At 44.4% G+C, this 17415-nt stretch overlaps 1 long non-coding RNA gene across 1 annotated transcript; it reads left to right on the plus strand.

Annotated features, from left to right (window-relative positions):
• Positions 1–939: 939 nt before the first annotated feature.
• LOC124050005 lies at positions 940–5904 on the plus strand. The gene is made up of 3 exons (XR_006841520.1): positions 940–1019; positions 5473–5552; positions 5674–5904. It is a non-coding gene; the product is annotated as an uncharacterized LOC124050005 (long non-coding RNA).
• The last annotated feature ends 11511 nt before the right edge of the window (positions 5905–17415 follow it).

The following is a 17415-nucleotide window of genomic DNA, read 5'->3' on the forward strand; positions in this document are numbered from 1 at the left end:
GCACCTTTTCTTAACTGAAATCATCTCATTACACTTCACATGTTTAAAAAGTTACATCGATATAATGATTTTCGGTATCGCTCCAGAAGCGACGTCTGATCGTGTGTGAGGACATGGACAAAGGGCTGAAGTGTGAGGACAAAGAGTTTGAGTATGAGGCCTTGAGCAGGAGGACCTTGTTAGTAACAGCCAAATATATCTGAAAAAGTCTGTGTCCCATGATTTATTTCATGCTATTAAGGTGACACAACTGAAACTAAACTAAACTAAACACCAATAAACTTGTGCGGTACATGTGAAAGAAAATGAGTGATTTATTATACAGTTCATAGTTTATCACGCCCTGTTTTGGTTATGTTTTGTCTTTTGATTTCTAGTCCTCATCTCATGTTTCATGTTTGTCTTGTCATGTGCTGAATTTCCCTCAGGATCAATAAAGTATCTATCTATCTATTATGTTCCAGGTTTTTGTCACTTCCCCTGTGTGTCTGTTTCATGTATATTTGCTTTAGTTCCCCTTGATTGCTTGCCCTTCCCTGATGTGTTGCACCTGTGTCTTATTGTCCTGTCTATTTAGTCCTTGTTTCCCCAGCACCTTTTGTCAGTGCTTTGCATTGTCTTCACGTCAGGAATTGCTTATGCTTTTGTTTCGTCTTCATGCCTTGTTTCGTCTCCATGCCATGTTTTGTCACGCCAAGTATTTTCACCACGGTTTATCTTAGATCCCTTCCCACAGTAAGTGTGTGCTTTTTTGAGATTTTTTAGTTACAAAATAAAGAGACACTCTCTTACTATTCTGAAAACGCTGAATGTGTTGATGAAAGCTTGAACCATTCTGACATTTGAGCAGAAGAAAACTACCCATTTTCTCTGTATGAGCACCTTAAATGCAAAAGGCAGAGCAGAAATTCCACAATTCCACAATTCCACAATCTTTTCAAGCAGAAACCCAGGGAGGAGAACGTGTCAGAGATTGATGTCTGCAAAGCTGATGGGGAGGGCCATGTCAAAGATGAAATGTGAGTACCATCATTGTGGTCAATGTCACGTGGTGGTTCTGAATGTGTTCTCTTAGCCATGCCTTGTCTGCTTGACCTTGGGTGGTTAACCCTCTGGAGTCCTGTGCATATATAGATAGATATACTTTATTGATCCCAGGCTGGGAAATTGCAGTGCAGCAGCAGCAATACACACAACAAGCTAAACAAAATGTTAAAAATAGCAAAATTAAAAGTGGCATATATAAAATATATATAGAAGGCAATATAAAAAAAAGTATATATACAACAGTAAACAGTGTAATGTAGTGCAAAATAAAGTAGAGGTAGAGCGTAAGGTGCCAGTAGAATGTAAGGTGAGTGAGTAAAACATAAAGTGCCTAGTGACTGTATGTATGACCAGAGTTTAGCTGTTAATGTACAGTGTGATGGCATGTGGCAGGAAAGATTTCCTGTATCGGTCCCTTCAACAGCGGCGCTGCAGCAGCCTGTGGGAGAAGGTGCTCCTCTGTCTGTCTGCTGTGTGGTGGAGAGGGTGCTGATCGTTGTCCATGATGGATAACAGTTTGTTCAGCGACCTCCTCTCCACCATGGCCTCAAAAGACTCCAGCCTGAGGTCAAGCACAGAGCCAGCCTTCTTGATGATCTTATCAAGTCTTTTAGTGTTGCTGGCTCTGATGCTGCTGCCCCAACACATAACAGCAAAGACAATGGCAACAACAGACTGGTAGAAGATCTCCAACATCTTGCTGTACACGTTGAAGGATCTCAGCTTCCTCAGGAAACAGAGTCTGCTCATCCCCTTCTTGTACACAGCCTCAGTGTTAGAAGTCCAGTCCAGTCTATTACCCATCACCACTCCCAGGTATCTGTAGTCTTCCACCTCCTCCACCACCTCCCCCCGATCGGTAGTGGCTGTGAAGGCATCCTCTTCCTCCTGAAATCGATCACCATCTCTTTGGTCTTGTTGACATTCAGTCCCAGGTGATTCTGTTCGGACCGCTCTACAAAGTTGTCCACCAGTGTCCTGTACTCTCCCTCCTCTCCCTCTCTAATACACCCGACAACAGCTGAGTCATCAGAAAGCTTCTGCAGGTGACATGACTCAGAGTTGTACTGAAAGTCAGTGGTGTATAAGGTAAAGAGGAAGGGAGAAAGCACAGTTCCCTGTGGAGCTCCTACATCACTGACCACCACATCAGATAGGATGTTGCCCAGACAGACAAACTGTGGCCTGCCTGTCAAGTAGTCAGTAATCCAGGAGATCCTTGCATCGTCAACACCCATCAGCCGCAGCTTCTCACCCAGTAGCAGAGGTTGAATGGTGTTGAAAGCACTGGAGAAATCAAAGAATGTGATCCTCACAGTGCCCCCCCACTCCACCATCCAAATGCAAATGGGCTCGTTGCAGCAGGTAGATGACAGCATCGTCGACTCCTAAATGGGGCTGGTAGGCAAATTGCAAGGGGTCAAGAAATGTCCTCACCTGTGGCCTCAGCTGGGCGAAGACCAGTCTCTCCAGGACCTGAGATGTGAGGGCGACTGGTCTGTAGTCTGCCGGGTCAGATGGCCTCGACCTCTTGGGGACTGGAATCAGACAGGACGTCTTCCACAGTGTCGGGACTTTCTCTTGACCCAGGCTCAGGTTGTACAGATGTCCCAGTACAGGAGACAGCTGGCTGGCACAGGTCTTCAGCATCCTAGGTGTGATGCCATCAGGAACTGCAGCCTTCCACTGATGTACTTTTTCCAGCAGCCTCCTAACTTGTAGTCACTGTTTGGCTGATGATGTCTTCCGTGGAGGGGGAGGAGGTGGGGGAGAGAGAGGAGGGGCAGATAGAGGGGTGCTGTACAGGAGAATGCTGGGGGTTGGGTCGAGCCATTTGGGACAGTGTGGGTGTGTGGTAGGCTGGGGGTGTCGATGGGGTGGCAGGAGGTGAGCTAAACTTGTTAAAAACCTGGTTAAACTGGTTTGCTCTGTCCAGGCTCCCTGATGTCTGCCTGTCTTTCCCCTTCATCCCTGTGATGTGCTTCATTCCCGATAATATAATTATCATTATAATTAATATAATTGTCTGTTTTGGGAAAAGTTTGATTTTTCACCGTGAAACAAACATGTTTAACGAACCATTTTTATATCTTAGAATGCAAATATAGATTGTAAATTTCTACAAAATATGTACAAATTTAGCAAACAAGTTATTTAAGATAAGATGAACTTTATTGATCCTGCAGTGGGGAAATTCACTTGTCGTGGCAGCTCACAAGAGCAGAAGAAGAGAGAAAAAAGCAAAAAGTGTGCAAAAACAGAAAAAATATAGAGGTAAAATAAATTAACAGTTTACAAGGTACAGTAAACACAGTACAATATACAGCTATATACAAGTAAATGTCAACAAAATATGTACAAATTTAGCAAACAAGTTATTTACAACAATTTATCTTAAAATGCAGTAAATGCCTTTTTGTACAGCTATTTACAACACAATCAGGTGTCACAAAAAAAATACACCACGAGTTATTTGTGCCACTCTTAAAAGCAGTTCCTGTCCACCACAAGACAGAGGGGCAGATCACAGACCTGACAGGTCAACACCACCCATATTCTTGTTGTAGGCCATGATTGGTGTAGGACAGGGAATGTCTCTCACAGCCCAGTGTCCATCTCCATTCTTCACCCTTTTTGGCACTGTCTCTCCTGAAAATGCAGGATGGATGGTGGAGCACACAGACACCTCCTGTGTGTCCATCCATTTTACATAAACAAGTGGGCCCTCTCTGATCCATCTCACAGATCCTCTTTCACATTTTTTGGTGAGCGCATTTGCCCTCCCTCTGGGGCATCCTTTTCTTCTCTCACTGTAGGCGCCACATGCTCCAAACTTCATGCTGGCCAGGTCCATGAACAGTTTGGGACTTGTGTAAAAATTGTCCATGTAAATATGGTACCCAATGCCAAGACAGAATGGCTGTATAAGGTTCATGACAACATCATAAGACAGTACATGCTCACTTTCAGTTATAGACTTGTCTGTGTAAATGTTGAATCTGATGGTGTAGCCACTGTTTGACTCAGCCAATACAAAAAGTTTCATCCCCATTTAGTTGGCTTGTCCTTCATGTCATGCCTGTTTTTGCCTTAGTTGCCACCATCCTTTCATCCACAGCCACCTCTCTTCTCGGGTGGTAATAAGCCTGGCAGGCACTCAGAATGTCATGATAAAGAGGCCTGACTCTAAACAGTTTGTCATGGCCTTGTGTTCCCTTCTTGCTGTCGTTTTCTAGATCCTCCTCAGGATCACTGAGGTGGATGTTCCAAAATATGGAGCGAAACCTGTCCCTTGTCACCACTTTGGCTAGAAGAGGCACAGACAAAATGTGATTCTGTCTCCAGTAACCTTGGAGACTTGGCAGCGACACCAACGACATGTAGATCAGAAGACAGAAAAACTTATGTAGATCCTCTGTCTCTATGTCAGTCCAATTGTACTTCTTCCCTATTTCCCAGTTTTTTACAGCACTTTTGTTGGTGTTACAGCAGCTTGTCCTAACTGTGTCAATGGCAAAAAAAACGACAGAAAAAGATATTTTGGACTTTGGGGAGAAAGTGTCTCCACCTGGACTCCTGGTGGTTCTTCATGGTTGAAACCTGCTTACAGATGGGGCAGTGTCAGCATCTTCCTTTGTCTTCCAAGGCCCAGAGAGGAGGCGTGGCTCTGCTGCCAGAGTCAGCGGACATCTGGACCTGGTGGGTGTGCCAAGCCGTCCCTTCCTCTGTGCAGACCTCCGAGTAGCACTCTGTGCGCACATCGGTGGCTCCTCGTTCTCTCTTTCCTCTTCCAAAACAAAAGAGGGATCATCTTCTTTGTCGTCAAAGTCTTCACTTTCTGGCTCAGGCTCTGGCTCCGCGTCTCACTCTGCACCTCCCAGCTCAAAGAGCTGCGCTGCCTGCTCCACATTCAGTAGTCGCCTAAACTATACACTAAACACACTCACTACTCACTAACCATACACTCCAAACAATGTCACAAACGTCATAAATGTCTCACGTATCAAAACTCGCTATCGCTGTTGCTATTGCTATCACTATCTCTCATTAGCCGCCGTTTCTCCCACAGCTTTTCCTTAGCAACCAAATGGGTTGCCATACACATAATCTGACTGGTTGAAATCATGCATTTTTCACCAATAGGAAAGAGGGTGTCATGTTTCCTTACAATGCGCTGCTGTTTAGAGGGTTAAAGAAACCTGATGTAACTAAGTTTCATAATGTGGAAAAGAAAATCTTGAGTGTTCTTGGTGTTGAGGACTAGAAATCAGTGATTTGCTTTACATTTCAGTGTGTTAGACTCAACCCGATGTATGTACTAGTGGTGAAAACTTCAGCAACAGGATGTTAGTGAGAGTAAAAAGCCAATTTCTGCATGTGTGCCTTCAATAATAAAAAAAGAAATAATCAACTTTTTATCTTTAGGAGCTGTGGTCCTGGATTGAACAACAGCTGAGGAATATAGATGCATTGAACTTTGTGTGAGCACCTGCAGTGGACCAAAGGTGAGTATTATGTAGTACATGAATTGGCTATGGTTTATCTCACACCAAATTAGATAATGAAAGCTAAAATCAGAGATTTGACACATGCCCTAAATGTTGCTGTTTCATTTTTGTGCCACAGCCCAAAATATTGCAGACTGGATCAGGACAACCAACTGCCACACCCTCGAGGACAAACAGAATTCATACTGTTTTTGATAAAGAAAACAATGTGTTTGTTGACAGTACTGTTGTTAATGTTCAAATAAAATGGAGACATTTCAAAGATGCTGGCTTGTGTAACAGTCAAAAAGATAAGACTGAGTCACAAAAGAGGACCGGGATATGCAACTGCCACACCCTCGAGGACAAACAGAATTCAGACTGGTTTTGATGAAGAAAACAATGTGTTTGTTTACAGTTCTGTTTTTTAATGTTCAAATAAAACAAAGACATTTCAAACATGTGGACTTATGTTTTTTAAGAGTAAATGGTAATACATTTTAGACAAACTTAGCAAGACTTTAAAACCTTTCTTGTAGAGTTAGGGTAACAGGTCAGGAAACAGCATTGAGATGTTGGGTGATTCCAAGTACAATATGGAGATGTTGGGTGTTATGAACCCAACATCTCAACACCCGTCTGTAAAGGCCCTTTTACTTGTACAAAGGGTCTCATACTGAGATGTTGGGTTTCATACTGAGATGTACTCAGTAAAAACCCCAACATCTCCTTACAAGCTTCTAAATGGGAAAGACCTGGTTGAGAGCAACATGATGGTGGTGACAAAGCAAGATGAGGAGATCACTGAACTGCAACATCCAGTGACTGAACACAAGGCAATAATGACTGAGGCCAAAGACATCCAAGACAAAATTTGATTACAGAAAAGCCATGGCCAAATGTCACTGAAGTTGTATGTTGACAAAGGTTAGCCCTTCAACGAACACAAGGTGTAAATAGTCCCAAAACAAGTGAAGTCAATTTTATTTGAGCCAATTCACAGCAAATAGTATCTCAAGACACTTTACATATGGAGCAGGTCTAGACCATACTCTTTATACTATTATTTACAGAGACCCAAGTGACAGTGAAATACCTCTGTCATGCCTGTTTTTTTGGTTACACTTTGTTTTTTGATAGTCCACGTGCCATGTTCCATGTTTGTCTCCCATGTGTTTTTCATGTTTTAAGTTCAGGTTTCAGTCACGTCCTGGTTTTCTGTCCTTTGGTTTTTGAATCCATGTGTCACGTTTCTTGTGTTTCCATGTTTTATGTTTGAGTCTCATATGTTTTTCATGTTTTAAGTTCAGGTTTATGTCACGTTTTGGTTCTCTGTCTTTTGGTTTTTGAGTCCTTGTGTCATGGTCCATGTGTGTCTTGTTTCAATTCAATTCAATTCAGTTTATTTATATAGCGCCAATTCACAACAAAAGTTATCTCATGACACTTTCCAATTTGAGCAGGTCTAGACCAAACTCTTGAATTAAATTGTAAAATAGAGAGAGCCCAACATTCCCCCTTGAGCAAGCACTTGGCGACAGTGGCGAGGAAAAACTGCCTTTTAGAAGGCAGAAACCTCGGAGCAGACCCCGTCTCAAGATGGGCGGCCATCTGCCTTGACCGGTTGGGTTGAGAGAGAGAGAGAGAGAGAGAGAGAGAGAGCAGGAGAGCGACAGAGAGAGCAAGGGAGAGAGGCAATAGATCATAGTCCATTAGTCCCGACAGCTAGCCAACAGCAGTTAGCCTGTGCGGACCGGCCTACTTTAGCTACTTTAGCTGATGTCAGCCGCCCCCCGGCAGCCCCCGAGCAGCCGGGAAGTCACGGAGGTTGGGTGGTGGTTCGAAAGAAGCGTAGTCCAAAACAAAGGCCCGTGGTTCAGCACCAACCGCTTCATGTGTCTAACCGCTTTTCCCCACTCAGCGACACACCCGCTGAGAAACCGACCCTGGTTATTGGCGATTCCGTTTTGCGATATGTGAAGGCGACACCAGCGACCATAGTCAAATGCATCCCGGGGGCCAGAGCGGGCAACAAAGAGGGCAATTTAAAGCTGCTGGCGAGAGATAACAGTAAATATGGTAAGATTATAATTCACGTCAGCGCTAATGACACTCGGCTACGCCAGTCAGAGGTCACCAAAGTAAATATTGAGTCGGTGTGTAATTTAGCAAAAACCATGTCGGACTCCGTAGTGTTCTCTGGTCCCCTCCCGAATCTGACCAGTGATGACATGTTTAGCCGCATGTCATCGCTCCATCGCTGGCTGTCACGGTGGTGTCCAGAAAACAACGTGGCCTTTATAGATAACTGGGAGAATTTCTGGGGAAAACCTGGCCTCATTAGCAGAGACGGCATTCATCCCACTTGGGGTGGTGCGGCTCTTATTTCTACCAATATGGCCAAGTTTATTAGACAACCAACGCCCTGACAACCCAGGGTCGAGGCCAGGAAGCAGAGTCACTGTCTTACACACTTCTCTGCTGCTTCTGTAGGACTGCCGCCCTCCGTTAAAATTAGAATAAATAAAAATATAAATGCACACAGTAATACTAAGTTTAACAATCCCATAGAAATAGTGTCAGTGCCTCGTCCTCCCATAGTCCAACCAGCACAAAAGTTAAGAAGTGTTAATCATAATAACCTCATAAAAATACAAACTAGCAAATATTTAGAGCCAAAAAATAGGACAATCAGATGTGGATTATTAAATATATGATCCCTCCACTCTAAATCCCTCCTAGTCAGTGATCTAATTATTGATCATCAGTCCGATATATTCTGTCTCACTGAGACTTGGTTACGGAATGAAGAGTATGTTAGTTTAAATGAATCAACTCCATCTGGTTATATTAACTATCATATTCCTCGAGGCACAGGCCGAGGAGGAGGAGTTCCTGTCTGAGTTTTCAGACTTCTTATCTAGTTTAGTACTCAGTACAGATAAAGTCATTATAGCAGGTGACTTTAACATTCATATGGATGTTGACTCTGACAGTCTTAAGACAGCCTTTAGTTCACTCTTAGATTCAACAGGTTTCCTTCAGATAGCGAATGAACCAACACACTGCCACAATCACACACTCGATCTAGTTCTCACCTACGGCCTAGAAACTAAGAACCTGTTAGTTGTCCCTCAAAACCCTCTCCTTTCAGACCATTCACTTGTAATTTTTGAACTAACTCTAACAGACTTTATAGCACACAACAAAAAGGTCTACTATACCAGATGCCTCTCTGAAGATAGTGTAGACAGATTTAGGGATGCAATCCTAAATCCACAGCTCCCCTCAGCACCATGTACCAGTACAACAGAGCATACTGATTTAAACGTTAATCCTGCAGAAATTGATTCTTTTGTTAATAACGCTGCAGCCACATTGCACACAGTTTTAGATATGGTTGCTCCCCTGAAAAAGAAGATTCAAGAGTCTTTATTGTCATTATGCAAGCATAATGAAATTTTGTGCAGATTCTCAGCTTAAAAACACACTTATAAATAGTCAGAGAAAATTAAAATTGCACACTTAAGAAAAAAATATAAAAATATAAAATACAAAATGAGGTAGATAAAAAAAAAGTGCACTTAGTGCCAGACTATGTGTATGCTGAGTGTGTGTATGCAGATAGACGGGGGAGGGTGTATGTGTGAAGTCCTGTGTGGGGGTGGGACGTGAGTGTTTCACTGTAGGGGGGCTATTGCTTTAACAGCTCTGGGGAAGAAGCTGTCCCTGAGTCTGTTGGTGCTGGTTTTAATGTTCCTGTACCGCTTTCCTGATGGAAGCGGTACAAACAGTTCGTTGCCCGGGTGGGTGGGGTCTGTGGCAATGTGTCTTGCCTTCTTCTGGACTCGGGCAGTGTAAACTGAGTCCAGATCTGGTAGACTGCAGCCCACAATCCCCTGTGCTGTCCTCACCACCCGGGCTAAGTCCTTTCTGGGGGTAGTCGTGGATCAGCGGTTAGGGTGTCGGACCCGTAACCGGTGGATCCGGGTCCGGGTGTCCATGGCTGAGGTACCCTTGAGCAAGGTACCTAACCCCCACTGCTCCCCGGGCGCTGCACGCGGTCGCCCACTGCCCCGGGTTTGCTGTGTGTGTGTGCACGTCACTTGGGTGGGTTAAATGCAGAGAACAAATTTCATTGGAGTGAGTTCCCTCCAATGACAAGATATGTCACTTTCCTTCCTTCCTTCTGTCATGTGCTGTGCAACTGCCATACCACACACACCACACAGTCACACTGAGACACAGGATGCTTTCGATTGTGGCTCTGTAAAAGTTCATGAGCAGCTGAGTAGACAGTCCAGTCTGTTTCAACTTCCTGAGAAAGAAAAGCCGTTGTTGGGCCTTTTTCACCAGGTGTGAGGTGTTCACTGACCAGGAGAGGTCAGAGGAAATGTGGACGCCCAGGAATTTAATGCTGTCCACCCGCTCAACCGCCTCCCCAAGTATACAGACAGGAGCGTGATCGATCTTCCTGGACCTCCTGTAGTCCACTATGACCTCCTTGGTTTTGCTGATGTTCAGGATGAGGTTGTTCCTGGAACACCACTGTGTCAAGTTCTGGACTTCATCTCTGTAGTGGGTCTCATCATTGTTGGATATGAGACCCACCACAGTGTCATCCGCAAACTTAACGACCATGTTTGTGGGGTGGATAGCAGAGCAGTTGTGTGTAGACGATGAATAAGGCAGGGCTGAGTACACAACCCTGTGGCGTGCCAGTGTTGAGGATCAGTGGGGCTGATGTAGACTCCCCTATCCTCACCACCTGGGGCCTGTTGGTGAGGAAGTCCCTGATCCAGGAGCAGAGTGAGTCTGACAAACCCAGGTTGTGGAGCTTCAGGGCCAGCATATCCGGGGAACGGTGTTAAAAGCCGAGCTGAAGTCCACAAATAGCATCCTAACATAGGTGTTAGGATGCTGCAGGTGAGTCAGGGCCGTGTGAAGTGCTAGCGAGACGGCATCCTCCGTAGAACGGTTCTCCCTGTAGGCGAACTGCAGACTGTCCAGGCCAACGGGGATGGCGTCCTTGATGTATCTCAGGAGGATCCTCTCGAAGCACTTCATAATAACCGGGGTCAGAGTGACAGGTCGGTAGTCGTTGAGGCAGGTGATGGTTGATTTCTTGGGCACGGGCACAATGATGGAGGACTTCAGGCACACAGGGACCGTGGACAGCTGTATGGACAGGTTGAAGATGTTCAGGAAGACTTCTGCCAGTTGGTCAGCGCATGACTTCAGTGTGCGCCCTGACACCTTATCTGGACCTGCAGCCTTGTTGACATTGATCCTCCTCAAAGCAGAGGTCACTTGGTGCAGCTGCAGGACGAGAGGCTGCTGCTGCACCTCTGGCTGAGGAAGGTCAGCAGTTCTTCTGCTGCTCGGAGAGCCGAAGCGTGTGAAGAAGCTGTTCAAGGTGTCAGGTAGGGTCGGGTCATGGCTGACCTGCTGGTCATTCCGCTTATAGTCTGTGATGGTCCTGATGCCTTTCCACATGTTACGTGGATCGTTGTTGTTGAAGTGCTCCTCAATGCGCTGCTTGTGCCTGTGTTTAGCCAGCTGGATGCCCTTTTTCAGTTCTTTCCGGGCCCTGCTGTAAGCCAGCCTATCTCCTGACATATAGGCTGCATCCTGGGCTTTTAACAGGGGCCACACTGTGCCGTCCACCCATGGTTTTTGATTAGGAAAAACCGTGATTGTCTTTGTGGGTAGGACAGCATCAGTGCAGAAGTGAACATAGGACAACACAGCTGACGTGTATTCCTCCAGGTCAGCGTCTGCTTTGAACATTCCCCAGTCTGTGTGCTCAAAGCAGTCCTGTAGGGCTGAGGAAGCCTCTGCAGTCCATACCTGCATGGTTCTGGTGGTGGGTTTGGTCCTGCAAATCAGAGTTCTGGAGGCAGGGATCAGCTCCACGGAGATGTGATCTGACATGCCCAAGTGAGGAGCTGCTACAGCCTTGTATGCCCCTGGGATGTTACAGCATCTGATCCAGTATGTTGCAGTCTCTGGTCGGAAAGTTTATGAATTTGTGGAATTTGGGGAGAACAGCCTTTAATTCCACATGGTTAAAGTCCCCAGCCACGATCAGAGTCGCCTCTGGATTAGCGTCCATTTGGCTGCTAATCAGGCAGTATAGCTCCTCTAGCACTAGCTTAGCGTTAGCCCTCTGTGGTATATAGGTCGCTATGATCATGACCGAGCTGAGTTCTCTAACCAGTTTAAACGGTCTGCACTTCACTGCAAGGTATTCCAAATCAGGGGAGCAGAAAGTTCCTATTATGTTCGTCGCTGTACACCACTAGTTGTGAATGTACAGCGCCAGACCGCCGCCTTTGGTCTTGCCTGAAGCTGCAGTCCTGTCGGCACATAACAGCGAGCGCCCCACTAGCTCCACCGCTGCGTCAGGGATGTTTTTATCCAGCCAGGTCTCGGTGAAGGTCCCCACACAGCTGTCCGTCTTACGTGAGACGATCCTCATTCGAATCTCGTCCAGTTCGTTGACGAGTGACCTGACGTTGGCGAGGAGGAGACTGGGCAGAGCCGGTCTGTGTGGGTTAGCATGTAGCCTAGCACACAGCCCGCTCCGCTTACTCTGCTTTTGTTTACGTTGTCTCCTCCGTCTCCGAGGCCACAGAGGGGAGATGGCAAGAGCCTCTGTGGTCCGCTGCAGCTCTGGTGGGATAAAATCCAGCTTTGGGGGTGCAAACAGTCCGTAATTTTTCCCCAATTCCCACAATTCAGGCCTCCGTACTGAATTAAGGCTTTGACTGGTGAAAACAGTAGTTACCACTCATAGGAGGCTAGCTTCATGGTATAATTCAAATATACAAACACTGAAACAAACATCAAGACGGATGGAGAGGAAGTGGTACTCCTCCAAATCAGCTGAATCCCAGAGGGCCTGGAAAGACAGTCTATTGGCATACAAAAAGGCCCTTCGTGAAGCCAGAACTGCCTATTATTCAACATTAATAGAGCAAAACAAGAACAACCCACGTTTTCTCTTTAACACTGTAGCTAGGCTGACAAAGAGTCACAGCTCTGTTGAGCCTTGTATTCCTGCAGCTCTTAGTAGTGAAGACTTCATGAGTTTCTTCACCAATAAAATCAATAACATTAGAGAAAAAATCAATAAAGATCTCCCCAGAACAGCCGATATAGTGCCATCTCTAGAAATCTCTTTTAATCCTACTCCATCTCTGGCCCATAGACCTCCCCGAGCTGACCTCCAGCATTAACAAATCTAACCCAACTACATGTCTCTTAGACCCCATCCCAACTAAGCTCCTCAAGGACGTCTTTCCCTTGACTGGCGTTTCCTTCTTAGATCAGATCAACTTATCTTTAACAACAGGTTATGTACCACAGGCGTTTAAAACCGCTGTCATTAGACCTTTGCTTAAAAAACCTTCACTTGACCCAGACATCTTAGCAAACTATAGGCCGATATCCAACCTCCCGTTTTTATCTAAAATTCTTGAAAGAGTGGTTGCAAATCAGTTAATTGATCACTTACACAGGAACAGTCTCTTTGAAATGTTTCAGTCTGGTTTCAGAGCCTATCACAGCACAGAAACAGCACTGGTTAAAGTCACAAATGACCTCCTCATTGCATCGGACCGCGGGCTTGTCTCCATACTCGTTTTGCTGGATCTCAGTGCTGCTTTCGACACAGTAGACCACAACATTTTATTACACAGATTAGAACGTGAGACTAGGATCACAGGGACTGCGCTACGCTGGTTCAAATCATATTTAACAGATAGATTTCACTTTGTTCACGTTAATGATGTTTCCTCTTCATATATAAGGGTTAACCTCGGTGTTCCACAAGGTTCAATGCTTGGGCCGATCCTGTTCACCTTATACATGCTCCCTCTAGGAAATATTATTCAGAAACATGGCATAAACTTTCATTGTTATGCTGATGACACTCAGCTGTGCTTATCCTTAAAGCCTGAAGAAACAGAGCCATTAGCCAGACTCCAGGCATGTCTTAAAGACATAAAGGACTGGATGACCTCCAATTTTTTATCAGACAAAACTGAGATCATTGTTCTAGGTCCCAAACATCTTAGAACTAGAATAGCTGAAAATACTGTCTCTCTGGACGGCATTACTTTGGCCCCCAGTACGACTGCAAGGAACCTCGGCATTATCTTCGATCAGGACGTGTCATTTATCCATCACATTAAACAGACCTCTAAGATCGCCTTCTTTCACCTCCGTAATATAGATTAGGAGCGTCCTCTCTCAGAGTGATGCTGAAAAACTTGTCCATGCTTTCGTTACTTCTAGGCTGGACTACTGCAACTCACTATTGTCAGGATGTCCAAATTACTCTATTAATAGCCTGCAGCTGATCCAGAATGCAGCAGCTAGAGTTTTAACAGGAATCGGTAAAAGGGATCATATCTCCCCCATCTTAGCTTCTCTTCACTGGCTTCCGGTAAAATTCAGAATAGACTTTAAAATTCTCCGACTTACATATAAGGCCCTAAATGGACTAGCCCCATCATACCTGCAAGATCTAATAGTCCCATATATTCCCAATAGAACACTCAGATCACAGAGTGCAGGTTTACTTACAGTTCCCAGAATTCATAAAAGTAGAACAGGAGGACGAGCCTTTAGCTATCAGGCACCCCTGCTGTGGAACCAGTTGCCAATCTGGGTTCGACAGGCAGACACCACCTCCACTTTTAAGACTAAACTTAAAACCTTTCTGTTTAGTAAAGCATATAGTTAGCACCAAATAAAGTGTGTAGGGCTGGTAGGCATAGTTACACTCACCTCATGATATATAGCCACAGGTAGAATAGGTCTGACTAACTGTTAATCTTTAAATCTCTATCATAGCTAAGCTGCTATAGGCCTATGCTGCCGGGGGACACAAACATGATCCACCAAGCAGTTTCCCCTCCTCCTTCTCCTCTTCTATCCTCTCCCCTCGTCAGATTAGCATGCAGTTCATTATTTTATGTCACTAACTGTGTGTCCAGTGCTCCTCGTAGTCTTGTGTCTCTCCCTCCCTTTCTCTCTCTCTCTCTCTGTATCTTTCTGCAGGTATCTCTCCATCCAGATCTTCAAGTTGAACTGTAGCCGGCTCTATGACCAACCCAATGTGTATTGTTGACATCTGCCTGTCATTCCTCTATGTACCGACTATGGGCGGGGTGGTTCTCCCTACGGGCCGAAATCGAACTGATAGGATAGTGATTCTCAACATCACATAAAAAAAAGAATACATGAATGTTACAGCAGTTCATTATAATTTTCATTACTATAATTTTCTTATAACTTGTGAAATGTTAAAATCATATTGAGGTGGTAGCAAAAAGTGAAACTAAACAGTTGAGATTTTGTTTTGCTTATCTTTTTAGTAATGTCATTTCTCATGTTGCAAATTGCTTTCCTGCCTGTACAACATCTATTGCACGTCTGCCCGTCCTGGGTGAGGGATCCCTCCTCTGTTGCTCACCCTGAGGTTTCTTCCATTTTTTCCTGTTAAAGGTTTTTCTGGGAGTTTTTCCTTAGTCGATGTGAGGGTCGAAGGGCAGAGGATGTTGCTGATGTTATGTTAAGCCCTTTGAGACAAACTGCTTGTAAAAATGGGCTATACAAATAAAGTTGACTTGACTTGACTTGAAACTGGTCCTAGCTTTTCAAGGCCATGTAGAAGAAAAATTCGAGAAAATGCCAAACAGAGAGCCACTCGTGACCCCTTTCCTCGAATTCATGGCAGATGGTGAAGTCCCAGCTATCAGCCTCCTTTTCCTACAAAACCATGGGAGAGTTCGAGAGTAAGTATTAGATTTTTTTTACATGGATTGTCAGTGCCAATATATAGGAAATTAACTGATCTTTATTTTTAAGATACTAATCTAAACTAATCTATTCTTTAAAGATTTTTAGCTCACCTGCAACAACAAGGGTTCAAACCCACAACACAGAGAAGCTACCTGACAGATGTTGTGGCCTTTCTGAAATACGTCCTTAACATGGCACCACAACAAGTGCGACTCTCAACCAGGAGCATCAATGCCCTCTTGGTTGAAATAAGGGCGCGTATCAGAGATGTTAGCCGTGAGATTGTTGGCCACCGACTGAATGTGCGCAGATCTAAGTCTGGTAAGTTCAACACAGAGGACTCCAAATTTATTTATTGCCATCACTTTACTAAAAGCCCAAAAACTGCATGAAGCACTGCTTTGTGAAAAATTTCAGATCGACTCAAACAAACATGCTGCTTTCATAGAGAGGGCACCAAAAAAGATCAGTGCTGCACTCGGTATGTATGAATTCTCACTACAAAAGCTTTATCTGTAATGCGTATGTGTGCAATGTAATCCTATCTAAGCACTACAGATCTTTGCATTACTGGACTGATCTGTAGAAAATGGGCTTTATTTGCATTTCGTCTGATGAGATTTGCATCCACTTTCTTTGTAAGACTACAGTGGTTTGATAATGTTTGTGTATCCGGAGCGGCAACACTTGTTTCGCGGGGCCATACCCACAGATCTAGGTCAAATGGAACCCTGCAGAGTTTTACTTTAGGAGGAACCTATGTGTACAAACTGGACTTTCACATATGGATCGGTATGTGGATGTAAATGTCCTCCATTTTAAACACTCTGTGGTCAGTGTGTTGTGTGTTTTGTAGTGTACCGCGCTCCTTTGTAGTGTACTTTGTAGTCATTACTATAATTTTCTTATAACTTGTGAAATGTTAAAATCATATTGAGGTGGTAGCAAAAAGTGAAACTAAACAGTTGAGGTTTTGTTTTACTTATCTTTTTAGTAATGTCATTTCTCATGTTGTTAATTGCTTTCCTGCCTGTACAACATCCATTGCACGTCTGCCCGTCCTGGGTGAGGGATCCCTCCTCTGTTGCTCACCCTGAGGTTTCTTCCATTTTTTCCTGTTAAAGGTTTTTCTGGGAGTTTTTCCTTAGTCGATGTGAGGGTCGAAGGGCAGAGGATATTGCTGATGTTATGTTAAGCCCTTTGAGACAAACTGCTTGTAAAACTGGGCTATACAAATAAAGTTGACTTGACTTGACTTGATTTACTGCGCTCCTGGCCCATACTCTGGAATTTTCAGAGTTCCTATCGAGTCTCGTCCTTAAACCTAATAAAGTAATTATCATGGGCGATTCAACATCGACGTGGACGATAGTAATGATAGCCTTTGCACAGAATTTATCTCCCTATTAGATTCAATCGGCTTCTGTCAGTGTGTACATAAACCCACTCACTGCTTCAGTCACACTCTTGACCTTGTTCTGACATATGGCATTGAAGTAGAACATTTAATAGTCTTTGAACCAAATTTTCTTCTATCTGACCATTGTTTAATAACTTTTGAGTTTGTACTATTTGACTTCATACCACCAAGAAAAAACTCCTACACTAGATACGTGTGTGTTAGTGCTGTGGCTAAATTTAAAGAAGCAGTTCTATTGTCATAAACTTCAGTATCATGTCCAGATACTAGTGAACATTACAACAATCCCTCTCAAATGGACCATTTTGTGGACAGTGCTGCAAGCTCATTAAGGACAACGATAGACTCTGTTGCCCCGTTAAAAAAGAAATGCATAAAGCAAAATAGACTTGCACCCTGGTTATAATACAGAGGTTCGCAAATGCGAACAAAAACTTAAAAGGAAATGGCATTCCTCCAAACCTATTGAATCTCGCTCAGTCTCAGTCAAGACAGTCTTAGATCATATAAGTAGGCCCTACAGACTGCCAGAGCAGCCTATTACTCGAAATTAATTGAGGATAACAAGCATAATCCCAGGTTTCTCTTCAGCACTGTAGCCAGGCTGACAGAGAGCCATAGTGCTATCGAGCCTTGTATCCCTGTGAT

The sequence above is a fragment of the Scatophagus argus genome, chromosome 18, assembly GCF_020382885.2.
Source record: "Scatophagus argus isolate fScaArg1 chromosome 18, fScaArg1.pri, whole genome shotgun sequence".
Classification (NCBI taxonomy): Eukaryota; Metazoa; Chordata; class Actinopteri; family Scatophagidae; genus Scatophagus; species Scatophagus argus.